Source organism: Pseudorca crassidens, chromosome 1 (genome assembly GCF_039906515.1).
Source record: "Pseudorca crassidens isolate mPseCra1 chromosome 1, mPseCra1.hap1, whole genome shotgun sequence".
NCBI lineage: Eukaryota > Metazoa > Chordata > Mammalia > Artiodactyla > Delphinidae > Pseudorca > Pseudorca crassidens.
Genome location: NC_090296.1, coordinates 57,230,007 through 57,251,785, shown reverse-complemented (window position 1 = coordinate 57,251,785; position 21,779 = coordinate 57,230,007). Strand labels below are relative to the sequence as shown.

General features: G+C 33.9%; 1 long non-coding RNA gene across 1 annotated transcript in view; it reads right to left on the bottom strand.

Annotated features, from left to right (window-relative positions):
• The window catches only part of LOC137227615 (uncharacterized), a 415,363-nt gene that overhangs the window by 239,429 nt on the left and 154,155 nt on the right, over positions 1-21,779 (bottom strand). The window lies entirely within an intron of this gene.

Here is a 21,779-nt window from a genome sequence, read left to right as displayed (position 1 = left end):
TTTTTAAATGTCTTTAAAAAAGCCAATTTTCTTAGAACATTCTTTATGTGTTAGAACAGTGCTACGTCATTTACCTGCACTACCCATTGAATCTTCATGTGGCTCATTTTCAGGTAAGAAAACTTAGCAGAAGATCTAAATAGACATTTCTCCAAAGAAGACATACAGATGGCCAAAAGCACATGTAAAGATTCTCAACAGCACTAATTATCAGAGAAATGCAAATCAAAACTACAGTGAGGTATCACCTCATACAGGTCAGAATGGCTATCATTAAAAGTTTACAAACAATAAATGCTGGAGAGGGTGTGGAGAAAAGGGAACCCTCTTGCACTGTTGGTGGGAATGTAATTGATACAGCCACTATGGAGAACAGTATGGAGGTTCCTTGAAAAACTAAAACAGAACTACCTTATGATCCAGCAATCCCACTCCTGGGCATGTATCCGGAGAAAACCATAATTCAAAAAGATACGTGCACCCCAGTGTTCTCTGCAGCACTATTTACAACAGCCAAGACATGGAAGGATCCTAAATGTCCATCGACAGAGTAATAGATAAAGATGTGGTACTTATAAATGATAAAATATTACTCAGCCATAAAAAGATTGCAGCAAGGTGGATGGACCTAGAGATTATCATACTAAGTAAGTCAGACAGAGAAAGACAAATATCATATGATATCACTCATATGTGGAATCTAATTTTTAAAATGACATAAATGAACTTATTTACGAAACAGAAACAGACTTACAGATATCGAAATCAAATTTATTGTTACCAAAGGGGAAACGTCGGTGGGAGGGATAAATCAGGAGTTTAGGATTAACATACACACAATACTATATATAAGATAGATAACCAACAAGAACCTACTGTATAGCACAGGGAACTCTACTCAATATCCTGTGATAACCTATATGAGAAAAGAATCCGAAAAAGAATGAATATATGTATAACTTTGCTGTACACCTGAAAGTAACACAACATTGTAAATCAACTATATTCCAATAAAATTTTTTAAATTTTAAAAAAGAAATAAATAAAAAGAAAACTGAGGCAGGAGTAGGATAAACTGACCCAGGCTACTGCCCCATGTTACGGGGCTGGTCAGTGGAATAGCCTGAATTTAAACTCAGGTCCATATGAATCCATTGCCTGTGTTATATGTGTCATCCATAGATCATGGTAATTGCAGAATATGCTTTGAGTGACCTCCCTATTGCATCTTCTGCCTATTACCACCGGCTTACAAGATTTTTGTGGAGCTATAATTTCTGTAGTTTTTATTATGTGAATAATACCTTTGTATAATTTATGTCTTAGGAAATTATTATCGGATTCAAAAACATTTTCCTAATTACATATTCTTCGTTCACAGCATACCCTTTTGAAAAGTACTGTGTGCCAGTTTGAGAGGTGAGAATTATCATAGACTGCTTCATTTAATCCACAAATTGAATTTAACTATAATTAAGAATTTTAGATTCAGTTTTCTCCTTATTTCATAAAGAAATGTTAAACCATACCCATTATACATCATGTCTCTTAAAGTTAGTACAGCTGGTAATCTTTTTTAAAAAAATAAATAAATATCTTTGTTATCATTTGAATCACATGTTTAGCATGACTCTTACTAACTTCTGGATAATGTGTTCATTAGTCATATGGAAAAGTCATATAAAGTAACATTGCCTTTATTATTTCTTACTATAAAATGTAACTCCCACTCTACACATAATAGCAATATTTATCATATTCGTTCCACTGTAATGTCATTGTTTTCAGGAAAGAAAGGATTATAATATACAACTTTGAGCTCAGTGGCCCTTTATATAAGTAGTTTAAGAAACAGTTTGATATATTTAGTCTAAATACACACAGGGACACATCAATAGACAGTAATAGTTCAAATTCATGAACAATGAGACATGCAAACACTATCATTTGTGTCACAATCCATTTTATTTTAGTGTTCAGCTGGGGATGAAGGGTGCAGAGTATATACAACTGATATTATTCTAATAATCCAGTTGTAGGTCTTGTGAAGAATTACAGAGAGGTTCTACTCCTTGAATTTCAGTGACAACAAAAAACTTTATTTCTTGGTATGAAATTAACATTTGAATTCTTCTGTCAAAGCTGAATATATGTTTTGCTTGGCCCTGAAAATTATATTGTGTTTAGGAATGAAACATGATGTCTTGTGTTTTAGATTTTCTGTATCTAAGTTCATCTTTGCCTTCATAAATTTAGAAATAAAAATTATCATGAGGAAGTCCATGGAAATATGTTAACATCTTGTTTCATGTTCGACCATAAGGAGAAAATTTTCCATTTATTCATAAATAAATGTCTAGTACCATAAATAAGTCATTTTTAATAATATTACATTTTTCTATACCATCTCTGCTTAAAGCACTCAAAAAAACAATTTAATGAAACTATTTTATATATAAAAGCTCCTAAAACATTTAAAATGCACAGAAAATGGAAACCCTTAATTTAAAAGGGGCCAAAAAAATTTATCTTTGGACAAATAAGAGTGTAAATGAAAGCTATATGGCTTTTTTTCATTAGAATATTGCTATACAGGAAAATTATTTTCTCATAGTGGTTTGCATTGTGAATAAACAAGCTATATTCACTTTCAAATAAATACATTAATATTTGTACCTCATGACCTGTTCAGGAAACACAAAATAATCTACAATATTAAATATGATCATTTTAAAAGATTATACATACTGACAATTAGGTAAAACATACCTTTGTGTTGTCTTCCTAAGGATTACTCTCTATTGATAGGACAAGTTTCTAAATGCATCTAAAAACACTTAAGAATATGTCTAGATTACATGTCATAAGTATGTGTAAGATTATCTCCTCTCTTCCCTTCACTTGTTCTATTTCTAATGGAACCTTACCAATAGCATTAATATATGCTCTTCTATTTAAAATGAGAAATTCCCCCTTGATCCCAGTTTTCCCCTGCAGAAATCTGCTACCCTTGCCTAACTCGCCTATTTCTTTCCTTTTCACTGATACTGGTTTCTTTGAATACAATATGGAGGAAGAAGAAAAGGAGTAATTATTGATGTTTTTGCTGTTTCCTGCTTCTAGTAGATGTGTAATGCATATATGCAGGTACATGAATATATACACACATTATTTATATCAATGATTTAAATTAATTTCATTAAACCCTCTAATGTCCACTTTGCTCAACTTTTTGTATTTGCAAGGTTTTAACCACTAGTTGGGAATACCAGAGTTGTAACCTTTCGTTTAAAGCTCTTTTTCTAATTCCTTACCTCAAGAGGAAGAGAAAATTCATTATTCACGGTAATTTGGCATCGTCTGAACAATTGTTCCTCCTTCTCTTTCTTCCTTAAACACTTATTGAATGCCCTCTGTGAACTACATGCTGAGGATGCAGAGCAAAATCTTTCATGTTTCTTGCTGTTGAGAAGTTTATTAACTGGTTAAGAAAACCATTTTAAAGTTTCAAGCTAGAGTATGACTACTATTTTAGAAAGATTCTTCTGACAGCTTTGTAGAGGATACAGGCAAATCCAGACTCAGGGAGGCCAGCTTAATGGCTACTGAAATAATTTAGGAAAATATAATACAGGAGGGATATGGAACAGGATAAGAGAAGTTAGAATGGAAAGAAAAAGAAAAGATAAATATGGATAGGACTAACATTGACAGCTCAAAGTGGGCAGAAGGGGAACCAACTCCAGATAGAGACTTGCATTTAATACTTAAAGATGTAGGAGGGGAAACTTGATCAAGAAGTATCCAGAAGCCAGTGGAAAAATGTCAATAGAAGAAAGATCTACGGTGTTAAATTAAGGTAGGCTGAGTATGGTATGACAAGCACCAAAATATTCAATTTAAAAATTTGTTTTAATTTTTTTTTTTTTTTTTTTTTTGCAGTACGCGGGCCTCTCACTGTTGTGGCCTCTCCCGTTGCGGAGCACAGGCTCCGGACGCACAGGCTCAGCGGCCATGGCTCACGGGTCCAGCTGCTCCGCGGCATGTGGGATCTTCCCGGACCGGGGCACGAACCCGTGTCCCCTGTGTCGGCAGGCGGACTCGCAACCACTGCGCCACCAGGGAAGCCCTTTCTTCAATTTTTAAATTAGAGGTTATTGTTAACTTTTTTCAGAAGTACTTGTGGTTGTTGACAGTTTAAGCCTGGTTACGGTATTTTGAAGAGTACGTAGAAGGAGAGAAAATGAAGACAACGAATAAGTCAGTAGAGAAGTTAAAATAATACCCCTTTCTGGGACGTCCCCGGTGGTGCAGTGGTTAAGAATCCACCTGCCAGTGCAAGGGACACAGTTTCGACCCCTGGTCAGGGAAAATCCCACATGCCACAGAGCAATTAAACCCGTGCGCCACAACTACTGAGCCTGCACTCTAGAGCCCGTGAGTCACAACTACTGAGCCCACGCGCCTAGAGCCCGTGCTCCACAACAAGAGAAACCACCACAACAAAGAGTAGCCCCCGCTTGCCTCAACTAGAGAAAGCCCGTGCGCAGCAACGAGGACCCAACGCAGGCAAAAAATAAAATAATAATAATATCCCATTCTTGGAAAAGAGAAAAATGGGCTGTTTATAAAACTAATTTTAAACATCAGCAAATATTAATAACTTTACACTATAAAGAAGGTATTAAATTAGTTGTCATTCATTCAGCATCTCTTTATTTAGGTCCTATGATGTGTACTATTCTGTTCTACTTCTTGGTAGCAACATTCATAGAGAAGTGAACAGGAGAAGGTCATTGTTTTCATTAGTATAATGGAGAATGAAAGTTAATGCACTAGATAATTTCAGAAACTGGTTAAGTGCTGGGAGAAAAATGTGGTAGAGCTTGACTGAGGAGTTGGAGGATAGTTCAGCTGGGTGATCTATGTCGGGCTTATTGAGCAGATGAAATGTGAGCTGATGTTTGAATGAGCAGTCATGCAAAGGTCTAGTGTGGGGCATTCTGAGCGGCAGTGGCAACAGCAAATGCAGCAGCAAACTTGGCATGTTTGAAGAACAAATGAAAGTCAGTTTTAAAGGAATAAGATCTACATGTTTAGAAATGCACAGAAATCCCTCTTATTTTCATAGTTTTTAGTATAATTTTACCAATATTCTTTCACCAAGATCTTTGTATATGTCAAAACTGGGAGCTAGGCACACATCAGTTAAAGGAGTAAAAGGTCTTACTATTTGTTCAACTACTTGTTAGCTTAATGACCAAAAATGTGTTAACACTTTGCAATGAAAACACTTTTTATTTCACTAAAAATGCCTTTCACCATTAAAGGGCCACTGGAGTAGAAACAACCGTTCAATACAAAGGTCATTTAATCCCCAAATTCAATGAAAGAATTCCTGGCTCCAAAAGTGATATAACTCTTAGGAGGAAATGTCATTTCCCCATGGTTTTCAGTGTAGATCTATTGCCATTTTTGGACAAAACCCACTATCTCTTTATTCCTGATTTTCTTCAAAAGATGGATATAATGAAAACCAAGAACTATTTACTGAGTCATCTGTTCCTTTAAATCAAGTGGGGAAATTTGTTACAACCAAATTATCTTTCTTCTGAAAGACACTTTTTTTCTATTAAGTTGCTTATGAAAACTTTTAAATGTTTTGGAACATTCCTATGCTTCCTATGTCTCTACTACCACCCTGTTTCTTAGTTCGATGCATGAATCTGTTTGAATACACTCCCTTTTATTCTTTAAAGAAACACTTATGCTCGAAGTCTCCATTTCTCACCTCATATTCTTTCTCAGATCAGGTTGAAAACCACTGATGAAGACTTACATCTCATTACTCCCAAGAGTTAATTCTCTGTGTTTATCTCGTCAATTACAAAGCATAATTTATCATGGTTGGTCATTCCTACCTCATGGTAACTGTGATAGCCACAGAGATGTGCCCCTCCGACACCCCTTCAAGAAAGGAAGGGTTGCCCAGCAGTAAGGAGGGAAACTGGCTGACAGCATCCCACTGTTCTTTTTCAGTTCACGCCTTTCCTTTTTTTTTTTTTTTTTTTTGCGGTACGCGGGTCTCTCACTGCTGTGGCCTCTCCCGTTGTGGAGCACAGGCTCCGGACGCGCAGGCTCAGCGGCCATGGCTCACGGGCCCAGCCGCTCCGCGGCATGTGGGATCTTCCCGGACCGGGGCATGAACCCGTGTCCCCTGCATCGGCAGGCGGACTCCCAACCACTGCGCCACCAGGGAAGCCCTCATGCCCTTCTTAAATGATCCCTGGCCAACAACTGAGAAAGGCAATGGTATGGAGCTAAGCCATTTCTTCCCAATATGGGACTCCAGTAACAGGAAATCTCTGCTCACCAATGGTCTGGCTGTGATTGTGTCAGGACCATATCACAGTCTGACAGCCTCTCTTACAAAATTCTGCTTCCTCCACTTTTTCTTTCAAAATATTACCCCCCGAAAAACCTTTTGAATTCCTGACTTTTATCTCAGTGTCTGTTTTCTAGACACTCAATCTGTCTCCATAATTCACTTGTCTCCTGCCCATGGGTGTGCTTTCTGGCTTGAACTGGCTCATAAGAGCTGATCCTTTAATTCTCATGTATTTTGTGAGCCATTTATAAAAATTAAATTATATAAACTCACAATAAATAATATTAAAAACTGAAGTAGTCAATACTCAAAACTTATTAATCAGTCATTTTACTACATTTTACTATTACTATGCTCTTGAGATTATTTAGTTCTATTAGGTCTATTATTAGGTCTATTTAGGTCTATTGCATATATAATAATATAATATCCTCTATAATATCCTACTGCACCTCTCTTCCCAACTCTGCCTCCAGTGACTTTGCTTTGATAGGTTGAAATACGCCATAGTGGGAGGGTTGACAACACAGGAATTGACACACACTATAAAGTTGCTCCCCTCTGCCCTTCTGTAAGTCAGTCGTTAAACATTCACCAGCACACCACTGCTCCTATCTTTCTGATTGCTCCTTAGTTGTTTTTAACTCTTCTCTCAGACTTCTCAGTGTAGCCATAAGACTCTGGCTTTTGCTCTCCTCCCTAGCTCTGCTACCTTGTTAGAGCTTTGGTCTAGCTTTATGATAGATATATATAGATATAAACAGACTAAATATATCTATATTTATATAGATATAAATATAATCAACTTTCTCAAGCAAAATTTTCAGCAATCCTCAGCAGTGTGGGAATGCTTTTGTCCTGGGAGGGTAGAACCTGAGTGACCCACCCCAGCAGCCACTTTAACGTTCCTTGGATATGCCAACTTTATTACCATATCATGGCCCTTACACTTACTCTTTTTCTTTATGAAAGCTTTTCTCTAGATGTCTATGTGACTCCTTTTTTCCCATATTTCACATCTCATCTCAAGTACCCCTCATAAAATGTGTGATACCTTTCTTGACCTTCCTAGGTAAATGAGCACCAGCTCTTCATCCTATTTTCATTTCTTTTCATGATACTTGTATACAGTGTCAAATCATAGAAAGCAGTGGAATGTTTATTTTCTGCTATGTTTCTTCCTATAGAACACAAAAACTTTATGAATAGGACCTGTAACTTGTTTATTATATTTTCCTAGTACCTATATGAATATCTGGAAAATGTTAATAATTCAAAACAATGTATTACATAACTAATACATTAGGAAGTTATAGAAGTATTTGCCTAATAATTCTATTACTTCACAGTATAGATATCATCCTACTGTTTTTGGAAAAGAAAATTAAGTACATTGTCACTAACCCAAGAACTAAAGTAGATGTTGTGACACTATCAATAAAATTTGTAATATTTTTATAATAATAATAGCATCACTGCTCTAGATTTTTGTCAATACATATATGCTAACCCAACAATTATGCTTATGCAAAACTACACATTGGGATTTTACAGAAATGAAGAAAATCTATAGTAAATAAATTCTTTATCTCTAAAGATTATTTTCTTCCATTCCCTTTGATTTTCTGATGAAATTAATGTGTTTAGGACATTGAACTGGATTCCTGAGACAACTCACGAGAATTCATCTGGTCAAATTTAGAGAACAATTTCTCAGTATTTCATAACTTCTTTGCCAGTTAGCTATACATGTCACATGAAGTAATGGGAAATGTTTCATATTATTAAAGATTACTTAAATCATGTAATGGTTATAGATTTGCACTCACAGAAATGCTTGAATAGTTGGATATGTTCTAACTGCTGTAATTGCCTTGAAACTAGCATAGCTTGAAATGGTTATCAGCCAGTCAAATTGTTTCATTTGTTTTTTGCCACGCTCCATTAGGTATCCTACTATAAGGTTACATATTGCCAACTTGTAAATATCCCATTTACCTGTTCAAGAAAAGAAATGACCTTTTATGAAAGCTATCTTCAGGGAGAGAAAAATAATTAGGGCACTACAAACCAATAGACATGTAGCCTTTAAAACAAAATACTGATTACATATGAACTATTTTGATTATATTGTTTTTCAATATAGCAGGGGAACATTAATTTGCTTACAAAGACAATATAAATATATCAGCATGCCATACTGACACATAGATGAAATGTCTTAACAGATATCTTAAAGATAGAATGCAACTGAAATACAAAATGTAGAATGAAGAAGAGATTTATGCTAGTGTTCAATTCCTCATGCAGCCTATTCAGTGTACGGTGGTCCTACTGACAACGGATTGAAATTTCTTCTGAGACTTTTGAATAACTTTAAATGCCATTCTGTACATCATATATACTATCATGCTGTTTTTGGCACTGTGAACAATGGGAAGTTCACTATAATTCCATAATTCTACAGGCCAGGAATCATGTTAATGTGGATACATTTCAGAAAACATTAAAATAATTAATTACTAAAAATAATAAAGGCATAACTAGTGAGTAAAATCCTACGTTATGGACTTAAAGCTTTGGTCTAAGGCTGCAGTGTAAAGAATCCTTCATAAAATTATGTAATATTCATAAACATTTACTATTTACATTCTAAATATTTAAGGACTTCCAGCCTCATTTAAAGACATGAGGATGTAAATATGTGCATATAGCTAACCAATAAATAATTTAAACTTTAAAAATCTTCATTCTTTGTATTTCTGTGAGAGTTAATTCTGTACTTTTATCTGGAAAAAAAATTTGCTTATAGCCTTTCTTATTGGGATTTATGAAAGCTTTGTTCTCCAATAGCCTCAACTGTCTACATCAACACTTGGAGGTGTGAAACAGGTTGCTGTGAGGATGGAATCTTTGAAGCTACCACCATTTTCCTTCAGCAAATACTATAATACCTCTCATTTTTTCATGCTCCATCAGAATGAGGCTGTTTAAAAGAAACACAGTTATATCAGGTCCTCTGAGTTTTCAGTCCATCTGATATAAAGACGTAACTTTTAACTTTCTTGAGTGTTAGAAAAAGGCAGTGTGTATCTATTTTTTTCTGTAGGAGAAGAAAAAGTGTGTATCTACTTTTCTCACTCTAGGATATTACTAGACAATAGACCTCTATATTAGGCTTTTAACTCCAGAAAATAATGTTTATACTTTCTAATCATGACAAATAGAAACACATGCCACATTGTATGTCTTAAAAGTGAATGCCATTATTTTATATCCACAACAGAACTGAGATTAGTACTGGTCAGCTCATTCTGACTAAAACAATGTTTTTTATTTCTCTTGCCAAATATTATCTCCCTAAGTAATATTAAATAGTTGAGCCAGTGTAAGATTAATCCCACTTTATACCACCCATACCCACATAAACACTAACAATCCCTCTCATTAATGTCTTAGCTTTCCAGGAGAGGGTTAATTGGAGAGCTACTTTGCAATATTAAGTTAGATAAGGAAATATAGGACCGGTTCCATTCAACTATTTGTTATTTTTACTTTATTTCTAAATATAATCTTATACACCCTCTCTTTCTTCCCTTCATTACCTTCCCTCCTTCTCTCCCTTTCTTTCCCTCTCCCTTGCCCCCCCCCCACACACACACACACACACAAACACACTACATTATGCAACATTCAGAATGTCATCTATTTGATGAACCAGAAGAAGTAACTAAAGGACAGACTATTCTAATGTACGTAATAATCAAATGCACCATTTTTTCCTTTTCAGTTTTTTCCCTCTCTTTCCTTTTGCTTTCTCTCCCCCAGCAAACCCTTTGATGGGCATGTATTTTGCTTTAAATTTTTCTTGATCATATTTAATAAATATTATTGCTTATATGTCTGTTCGCCTTGGTGCCTTCATTTTAATTGAGAGAGTCCAAGACTCAGCATAAACTAGTTCACAGACCATCTATATTTTTGACTTTAAGGTTTTTAAAAAATTTTTATTTAAAAAAATTTTATTGGAGTATAGCTGCTGATTTTAGTTTTAATAAATGTTGCCTGATTAATTTCAAAACAATGCCTACACCTGCCATGTATGTACTCTTCTAATCAAGCCTCTGGAAGACATAAATAATTTTTAATTGTTTCATTGTTTGTAGTCTGATATGTTGAAAGACCTATCAGTTTACAATAATTTACTTGTACTACTAATGAATTTGCACATTTTTCCACATGTTACTTTATTATACCTTTTGTTGCCATCCATATCAAAAATCTATATTTTCCCATATCTACCATTTCTCTGCTGAGTATTTTATGGTATCTTTTGCTAAATATAAGTGATTTTATAGATGTAGACGTAGGTATAGATAGAGGAATAGAAATATGGCACACTTATTTTGTTAAGAATATTTTTATTCCACCTAAGCCTTTGGTTTGACTTATTATAAAGTATACTAATGATCTTTTGTGAATGAATCAGGAGCCTAAATCCCATCCTAGAGCTCATCAGTATTAAATGAGTAGTTAAGGGGAAATGGTAAAATTGCTTTTGAGAAAGACAATTATTGGAATTTTATCCTAGTTTTAAAAAAATATGAAAAGTTTGCTTAAACCCTAAAGAAAACAAAATTAATAATTATCTGTGCAGATGTAAACAATTATCTTTTAGATTCTCACCTTCAATGCTATTAAAAGAAACTGACTGATGAAAAACTTCCCAATATTGACCAAATAAGTGAATATAACCACCTCCAAAATTATACGTATTCAGTAGGTTTATAGCCTGATAAATAATTCCCCAAATTTGGTAACAAAATATCTATAACGAATACACTGTCTTGAAATAACACTTAACTAATGATAAATTACTTAGATGAATTTTTTTACTATATGCTTTTACTATAGTGGTTGGTGGGAAACGTAAAACAAATCCCCAAGGAAACTGTAAGCATATGATATTTACACTTTCTTTTTCCATAGAAGAAGTCCTGAGTGAAAAGGACTTGAATATTCTTGAAACACATTTTAGTTGACAGATTGGAAAACAGTGGGATTGAATTTTAAATGAAATATATTAAAATGCTTGTCAATATCATAAATTAAGGCACTCTAATTAGGAAAATCCACAATTAAAGCTACAGCTTAATTCTATTATGATAGTAATCTTATGAAATTAGTAGGAATTTCTCTCATCCATATGATTTAGATTCTGCTAATATCAGGACTTGTCATACATAACATTTCTTCATATTACAACCAGCTATAATCAATTCTAATTCCTGCCTCAGCAGGTATTTTTTATATCTTTATTGGAGTATAATTGCTTTACAATGTTGTGTTAGTTTCTGCTATACAACAAAGTAAATCAGCTATACGTATACATATATCCCCATATCCCCTCTCTCCTGGGCCTCCCTTCCACCCTCCCTATCCCACCCCTCTAGGTCGTCACAAAGCATCGAGCTGATCTCCCTGTGCTATGCAGCAGCTTCCCATTAGCCATCCTTTTTTTTTGCTGTATGCGGGCCTCTCACTGTTGCGGCGCACAGGCTCCGGACGCGCAGGCTCAGCGGCCATGGCTCACAGGCCCAGCCGCTCCGCGGCATGTGGGATCTTCCCGGACCGGGACACGAACCCATGTCCCCTACATCGGCAGGCGGACCCTCAACCACTGTGCCACCAGGGAAGCCCTAGCCATCCATTTTATATTTGGTAGTGTATATATGTCAATGCTACTCTCACTTTGTCCCTGATTCCCCTTCCCCCACTGCGTCCTCAGGTCCGTTCTCTACATCTGCATCTTTATTCCTGCCCTGCCACTAGGTTCATCAGTACAATATTCTTAGAAACCGTAAATGTGTGTTACCATCCAGTATTTGTTTTTCTCTTTCTGACTTGCTTCACTCTGTATGACAGACTCTAGGTCCAACCACCTCATTACAAATAACTCAATTTTGTTCCTTTTTTATGGCTAATATTCCATTGTATGTATGTGCCACATCTTCTTTATCCATTCATCCGTCAATGGACATTTAGGTTGCTTCCATGTCCTGGCTATTGTAAATAATGCTGCAATGAACATTGTGATACACGTATCTTTTTGAATTATTGTTTTCTCAGGGTATATGCCCAGTAGTGGGACTGCTGGGTCATATGGTAGTTCTACTTTTAGTTTTTTAAGGAACCTCCATACTGTTCTCCACAGTGGCTGTATCAATTTACACTCCCACCAACAGTGCAGGAGGGTACCCTTCTCTCCACACCCTCTCTAGCATTTATTGTTTGTAGATTTTTTTGATGATGGCCATTATGACTGGTGTGATGTGATACCTCATTGTGGTTTTGATTTGCATTTCTCTAATGATTAGTGATGTTGAGCATCTTTTCATGTGTTTGTTGGCAATCTGTATGTGTACTTTGGAGAAATGTCTATTTAGGTCTTCTGCCCATTTTTGGATTGGGTTGTTTGCTTTTTTGATATTGAGCTGCATGAGCTACTTGTCAATTTTGGAGATTAATCCTTTGTCATTCTGAGGGTTGTCTTTTTGTTTTATGGTTTCCTTTGCTGTGCAAAAGCTTTTAAGTTTCATTACATCCCATTTGTTTATTATTTTATTTCCATTATTCTAGGAGGTGGGTCAAAAAGGATCTTGCTATGATTTATGTCATAGAGTGTTCTGCCTATGTTTTCCTCTAAAGGTTTTATAGTGTCTGGCCTTACATTTAGGTCTCTAATCCATTTTGAGTTTATTTTTGTGTATGGTGTTAGGAAGTGTTCTAATTTCATTCTTTTACATGTAGCTGTCCAATTTTCCCAGCACCACGTATTGCTCTGCAGGTATCTTAAAAACTTATTCTATCACAATTATTCTCTATGCCTACACCAAAAAAATTAATAAATAAGAATAATGAAGAGGAATTACATTTTCAGGTCTCACAATACTCTATAGTCCTATTGTAAATCAATTATTGTGTTTTTAGCACATAAGATAAATAGGTCAAAGTAGCAATAGATATCCATCTTTATGCTCATATATATATATATTTGTGTGTGTATATATATATGCATGTATATATATAAAAGTTATATTTCATATGTGGAGAGTAGGTTCAACAACTTTCTTGTCCATTTTCTGGTTATTAACTATACTTCCTTGAACACACTTTTATTTTTTCAGCTATGATTAAATATGATTTTATTTAGGACTTTTATTGAAAGGTTACAAATGTCAAATGAAAATGGGAAGTTAGGAAGGAAAACAGAATAAAGGAAGGAAGGAAGAGAAGGAAGGATGGGGATGACACTGGCTCTTTCAATGCTAAATCCCTGGGAATATTGTTTTAAGGTACATCTTAATCAAAAGACATTTTTGGCATCTACTACCTAGATTTGAATGATGCCTGCTACATAGTAGGTTTATTTGTTCCCTAGTATATTTTTTCCTGTGTACATGGTGCCCTTAATCATAATAAACTGTATCACTTTTGAATATATTGTCACAAATTCCCCAAACAACGATTTGAGGGAATCTTTTGACACATGAAGCAACAAAGTCAATGGATGCTCTGAGAATTCAAATAAATTTCAAAAGTTCACAAAGGTAGAAGTTAGTGGAGCTCAGAATTGAATGCATGGTTTCCTCATGCAAAACTTGATATTAAAATTAATTAGCTATATTGATTATTCTATTAGCAGAATGGTATAAAAATTCAGGTGTCTATATGAAGTGGATGGTTGGCCCTACAATAAGAAATGTGACTATAATAAACAGAGCCATATAAAGCTCCAAAACAAATTAAGCCCTTCCTCATTTACCAGCTGATGACATTAGTACAAGGATTTACCTTTAAATGAAATGTTTCTGGGAAAGAAAGCACTCTCACTATTATTACACTATCAATCCTCGAGTAAAAGAACAATTTAAGGGTGATATATGGAGCCAAGAAAGATGGTTTGAGACAGCTGGACAAATTAGGCATCCTTAAGGCGAGAATAAAAGAAAAAGACAAAGTGGCCTGGATTTAAATTTCAAATTGTCCATATTCAAATTCCGATCACTTACATATTTTATAATTTAGAAAGAGTAGATATATTTTATGAGTATCCTAAGTAATATAAATTGAGGGGAAAAAGTGACCTCAAGGAGCCTTCAGTTGATTAAAAGGTTTTGTAAGCTCAGTCCCAGCTACGAAGTAGTTCACCAAAAGTTAGTTTTAATCCCTCATCCAACTATCAATTTATCCCAATTTCTCCATAGAGTCGTAGTACTCCCTTACTTATCAAGCCCCCTTTGGAAGCTGCACCCAATGGGTGGCAATCACCAAATGTTATTAAGCTACTAATTTAAAATATCAAAGTTGTGGGCTAATGGCTGTGAAACATAGAGCCATATTTTAACATTGTAACTTTGATATTTCCCGAGCAATATACTTGGTTTTGGTGAGACACTCTACTTATAAATGAAGTTTATATGTAAATCCTCCTTTTTTGTTGACAGCCAAAGACATTTTGATTTATAAAATATTTTAATTTATAAAATATTTTAATTATTTTTGTAGATATTGTTTTCGTTTTCTCAGCAATGAAAACAGATGATATATCTCTATTGCTTCTTTAGTCAAATGCATTATCAACATTTCATAGGGAAAAATCTAAAGACTGCACTGATTTACGAATGACGGATAATAACACATATATTTCTATTGTGTACAAAAAACACAAGAGGAAGTTTGATAATTTCCTTAAGATGTTTTTCTGGTTTGGAATATACAAAATGATTTAAAGAATAAAAATGAAAATAATTTTGTTCTCATTAGGCAATGGCCTAATATAACAGTACCAAAAGCAGAAAATGAGTATTAAATTAAATTCAGGTCTAAGAATATTTAATTCTGTCTGAAAGCAAGACTACAGAAACTATAAGAAAAATATCTGTCTCCAACAAACACAATGTTTAGAGCTTTAAAAGTTATACCAATTTACATTTCATTTGCTTTATTTTATTAGAATGTTGGTGAGTTATGTGCAACGGTGAATTAAGATGCTGTAATAATGATCTCAACTTATAAGAGATAAATAATCATAAGAAAGCAAATAATTCTTATAAAAATACATACCTACACTTATTAAAATTTTACAGAAAAGGGGTAAAATAATTAAGGCACTTAAAACTAATGGTTAGAACATCAAATAAAATGAATTGCTAATTTAAGTAGAATATCCCTCACTGCACAATACATTTTGCCAATTTGAAGTTGAGGAAGATATAAAAAAGTATTTGAAAGTATTCCCTGTGCTTGCTGAAAAAGATGAGGCATAAAATTATATAGGAACATCAAAAGTGAGATGAGAAGAAACTTGTGGATGTCACTGGCATGCTCATAAATGGAAACAGAGCAAAAAAGTTACTGAAGTGTTTAAGGATATAGGAATAAAATGAGATCTGACAGGGAAGGGAAAAGAACTGTGTTGAAAGATGTTCCCAGCTGGAAAAAATCATTTCCAGGTGAGTTTTGTTTCCATCAAATCAAGTCAGGCCATGAAACTGGAGATAGTATCCCATAATTTTTTAAAAATAGTTTCCACCAGTTAAGATGTTTGGTTTAGGATTTTGACAAGCATCTGAGGGCTATTTGTTACCTGGTGATGGAAAGTGAGAAATAAATTTGATTCATTCCTTATGGAAGTAAATGGAATAAATCTACCACACTGAATATTGTTTTTAAAATATGTTGTTAATAGTATAATATGTGCATCTTTGAATATGTAGTATAAATCATGCTATACTTAATCCCTTAATTTTTTTTTAATTATAACTCTTTGGGATGTTCTCACTATATTTTTAAGTATATATAACTCCTATTGTATACAGTAAGGTTTTGTTTCAGTTTGAATCACTAAATATTATTGAACACTAAGCTATAAAATGAGTGTCGCTGATTATGTTGATCTTTTTGCTATAACCCATTCATTGAACAATATTGAGCGTCTACTTGCTATCATAACACTTAGTCTTGAGATGTTTCACTGAAAAAAAAAAGACACGATTGCTTGTCCTCAAAATTTACCGTCTAACAAGGAAGACAGATAATGAGAGCTAAGGGTTGTCTACATTTATTACCACACATATCTGTTTTCCTGAGTTCAGGGGTCAGTCCCCATCAGTACTTATCCCTCACCTTGAAACACTGAGATAGGACTGATGATGTCCAATTTCCAGCTTCAATCCCATTTGAAAATTATTACATAGATTTCTTTATAGCACTTGCAATTCTATAACATAATACTCATTTACACATTTTTCTTTATAATTGACCTCACATTACTTAGAGAAGATCTCATACTTTAACCACTTGTGTATTTCTAGCATAGTGTAGTACCTGAAACATAATGGTTACCAAAATGTATCTGTTGTTTAGGTCTGAGTAGAGTTGGAATAGAAGAGCACTAAAGTTGTTTTGTATAATGATAATAAGTTTATGTATACCATAGTTTAAAATAATTGTTCTTCCTATGAAACAATGTATTTGAAGTTTGGTAGACAGATTTTAGATGTGAAGAACAAGATATCAGAGAAATTCAGTGCCTGGTCTAAAGTAATAAGCCAAGTTTAGGAAAAGAAAGCCTCGACTCCAAATTATGTGTTTTGCATATTTCACCTGTTAAGAAAAAAATATCCAGATTTGGAAACAGGTCAATGGGATTGTGGATTGTTCTTTCAGTTGTGCTGGGTGTTATCTAATAGGTCCATATGAGGATTATCTCATATGTACCTTGGTCTGATTTTCTATTCATTGACATTTACTTGTAGCAAAGCAACTGATTATAGGCCTAATAGTAATGTAATGTAAATGTCTCTTTTCTAGTAGAAAAATAACAGTATTAACTGTAAATTTCTTTATTAAAAACACCTTATTTCTGCATGCCATTTTAATGTACTTAATATGTATCTCAGTTCTTCAAGTGATATTTGAATCAGCTATACCATCTCATTAGTCTCCTAATTAACGATTTAGTTAATAAATGGTTGACAGGTTTATTTTTTATTCTTATCATTCATGCTTCTAACTTTTTGAAGTTTATATTTTAATATAACAGAGTTGATTTTGTCTGTTCAGAGACTCCCTCCTTCCTTCTTTGCGTAACTGTTCCTTCCTCCCATCTATTCATGTGAATGGGGTGGGGCTGCCTTCCTAGTATATTTCTTTCCCAGCCATAAGTTTGAGAATGTGTTCCAGGACATTCAGTTATCACATTCTGTTGTGCATTTGTTAAATTAAGACAGATCTTTATTCTTCCCCAGATATATGTTTCTTTCATTTTAGGAGCTTCAGGAAAAGGCAGATTTGGATAATACAACCTGCTGAATGAGAATCAGGAATTATCAACCACATTTTTCTCAGCACACTGAGAAGTGGAAGAGAGAAAGGAAAACAGGAAGAATGGATTTTGATAATTTCTCTAAGTACCTGCATCAAGTTTTGCTTAAAAACACATTATTTCTAGTCTTCCCAAGTCAGGGGGAAAAAAATGCGCTTTTGCTAATGGGAGTTTGATTTCTTTGTTTCCTATAATCAAAGAATCCTAACTGAGGGTTAAGCAATGGAAATACTGAAATATGGTTTTAGAAAACAAAACAGTAAATATGGACATATTTTACATGAAATAACAAAGCCTAAAATTACAGTAAATTTTAACTTACTATCTAGTATTATAATATTTTGAAGATATATTCAAAATGCATGTGTTTTATACATTATTGATTTTTTTACTGGAATCTCTTCAGTTAAAAATGAAATCACAGGTGATGAGATTGCAATAATATTAACAATTCAGACATAGAATTAGAAAATTTTACTGAGAATTACAAAACAGAATTATAATAGAAATCAAAATAAAAGGTGCTGTAATAGTTGGTAGCTCAGTAATTTTTATGTTTGTTAAAGATCTTAACATAACATTGGAAGTTAAATGGATAAACTGACGCTTTGAATGAAAATATATCTAATCATGAAGTACATCCTTTTTAACAGCCTAATAATTCGGTATGTAGGACACTTTTGAAGCTATAGTAGTACAGATTTATTTTATAAGTATTTTTTAGTAGAGTGTCAAATAAAAAATAAAAATGTAACTGTTTAAAATTATCATGAAGACATATTTTGTGCTTTTAAGGGACCATATTCCTTTGATTACAAAACACTGAAGAGACAACTGATGCTAGTATAAATTTATATTACATTTTTTTATCTGAAAAAAAGGAATGGCAAATTTTTCATACTTGCTGGAACTGTCTTCTTTGCCTTTAATTTGTGCCTAAATTTTATCACATGTAATCTCACATAGATCTTCCTACTGACAAGTGGAGCAGGAAATAGACCGTGAGGGAAAAGTTTCAACCACTGAAATCTTTACCTATTGTAAAGACTGTTGTTGTTTTTATCTGTTGTCTGTTGTTCTTTTTATCATTATCATAAAACATTTGCAGACTGTTAATTCAACTGCACTACTCTAGGAATTTGACTTAAATATCTATTAAAACATTTAAAATGTATTACTGTGATTACTTTGTACGTATAGCTTTCACTACATTCTTCCTGATTTCTGGAAAGCAGAGACAAGATATTATTCATCACTTTTATCCACAGGACCAAGCCCTGTATCATATAAAGTTAAATCTATTACACTTATCTATATTAATTAATCAATATGATAGTTCGTAAATTCACTTTTCTATGAGAGAGTGGGTTCTAAATAAATATCGCCAACTTACATTTGATCCTAATGAATACTCCCTATTATGCTTAACTCTTCCTCAGGCATACCATTCTGTTGACAGACTGTTTATATGGTATTGAATAATTTTAAAAAGAGAGATAATTTTACTATCTCTTAGGAATTTATATGTTTTTAACCCATTGCCACTCTGATATAGTTCTGAGAATTTTTTCAACTTGCATCTGGTAGCTGTACAGGGTGATGAGAGTGTAGGTAGACTCATCATTTGGCCTTGCAGACACTAAAAGTTCAAGCTTATTAAACTTGTTTAATGAAGGCATTAAATTTTCTTATGTTTCTGGTGATGTGTAATACTCTTCTATCATCCACAAAAAATACGTCTACTAAGAATTTAACCTCTTTTTAATAGTTTTATCTCTTACCTACTTTTTCATTTCTGAGAGGTTAAATTTTAACTTTCAGTTGGATATTAGTATTATCATTGACTTAAAAATATTCATTATAGAAGAAAATAATTATCAAATGGGAAAAATATATGGCTATTCACTGTAAAAATGAAAATATCTGTTACATCGTTGGGTTTTTCCATATTACTTGTATCTATTTTATGTTGACATATATTTTCAGAAATGCGTGACATTATATACCTTTTCTATATAATTCACGTACTTTCTACTTGTTATTGTTCATAACATACAGCAACCAATTATATACATTAGCTCCTTACTGGATTTGTAAGTATTCTTCTTTGTTGTTTTCAACATGTCAACAATGATGACATTTAATAAGACTAACGCATGTGTAGTTCTTCTCCTATGCAATGAGGAAAGGTACTCATATAAATGTATGTTTTCCTCCAAAAATAACACCAGATGTTAGTAGCTACACTCATGTTTTATCATTTCAAACTGGCCACACCTTTATATTTCAGCAAAAAAAAAAAAAAAAATCAGTATGGGAATCAAATGTTTTACAAGAGATTGCGTTAAAAAATAAGCTGTTACTCCTTCTGAGCATGGGTACATTGGATAATTTAAAGACAGTGATCAGAACTTGCTTTAACACGGTGCCTCCAGCGCACAGGGCTTTTTATAGGTCGCAGGGGACTCAGGTCCATGACGGATTTCACATATCCACCTGCTCTTTATTGCAAATAAAACAACAATTTAACATCGAGTAGATCTGGCATTAAATATAGGCAAGTCAGGTATCCTTCAAGTGAAAGCAATTTACTTAGATTTGTCCAAGGCTTTATTAAAAGCTGTCACTCCAAAAAAAAAAGCATTTCAACCATTTTAGAAGCCTCAGAGCATCAAATGGCTATAGAATAAGCAACTAGAGTCAGTCCTGTTTTGCCACTAGGTGTCACTTAGCCTCTTGGAACTATTTCCTTCCTCTAAAGTAAACACTTAAGATTTGATCTCTGTGATTCCCTTCAGCACTAACATTTATGATTATGTGTAGAGATAAGAAACAGAAAATATGTCTAAATGTTCATTTCACTGGATGGATAATGACCTTTTCCAGTAATCTTACTCTTCTCAGTGAACCTGCTCCCCCCAAACTGCTCTGGTTGTTCTTTTTGCCTGTAATGTTCTCTCCAGATTATTAACCTGACTATCTTTCTCAAGTCTTTGCTTATCTGTCACCATCTAAGTGAGGTCTATTCCTGACTATTCTACATAAAATTGTAAACTTTCCTCAATCTTTCTACACCAATAAGCTCTATTCCCTTTTATCCTTACTCTACCTTTTCTTTTATTCCTGGCACTTTTCTCCTTTTAACTTAGTACTGTATATTATTTACTTATTTATGCTTATGGTGAAGTATCCATATTCTTCCTGCTGGACTATAATGTCTCCAAGGGCAAGAGTCTTTGTTTAAATCACTGGTGTATGTACAACACCTAGAACAGTGCCTGCACTTAGTTATCATTAAATAAATATTTATGCAATGAATGAATTGCTTAGAGATCCATGCTGACATATGTATCATTTTTAAACAATCTAAAAACAAAGTATGCATCTTCAAAATAATAAATCCATACTCTCTCAAGAGATTGAGAAAACTGTAGAAAACATATAAGCTGATGTGAATAAGTAGAAAGGGAGAAATTTACCGAATGCATACTTTCAATCTAAATTTTAAAAATAGAATCTTCTTTTTTACCCAAAGAATGCCCAGAATAAAAATTAGGGCAGGAAATGAAACAACAAAAAATACAGAGTTTGGGGGGAAAAAAGCTATCTCTTTGGTTGGTGTGAGGGGAAGCAAATCCCACCCATTCATCACCTCCACCCCATCCCAACCCCACCATTCAATGGAGCCCTTGCCATTTTGGAAACAAAACAAAACAAAACCCTAGGATGCTAAGAAACTGTTTCAAAAACATCATCTTAAGGAAAGAATGACTAACGAAGGCTAGAGCCAAAGTTGACTAACGATAATGAAGGGACAAGTTACCCAAAATCAGAGTTTGATGGGTCTTACATGCTTGGTTCAGTGGATTATGACTTTTTCTATAAAGCACAGGAAATTAGGGAAGTGATTAAACCAAATATAACAATCCAAGTGTTTTTATATTCTAGAAGCATAGAAAGCATTTTAAAAGGTTTGCTAAATTAATGATGTATTCAAATAAT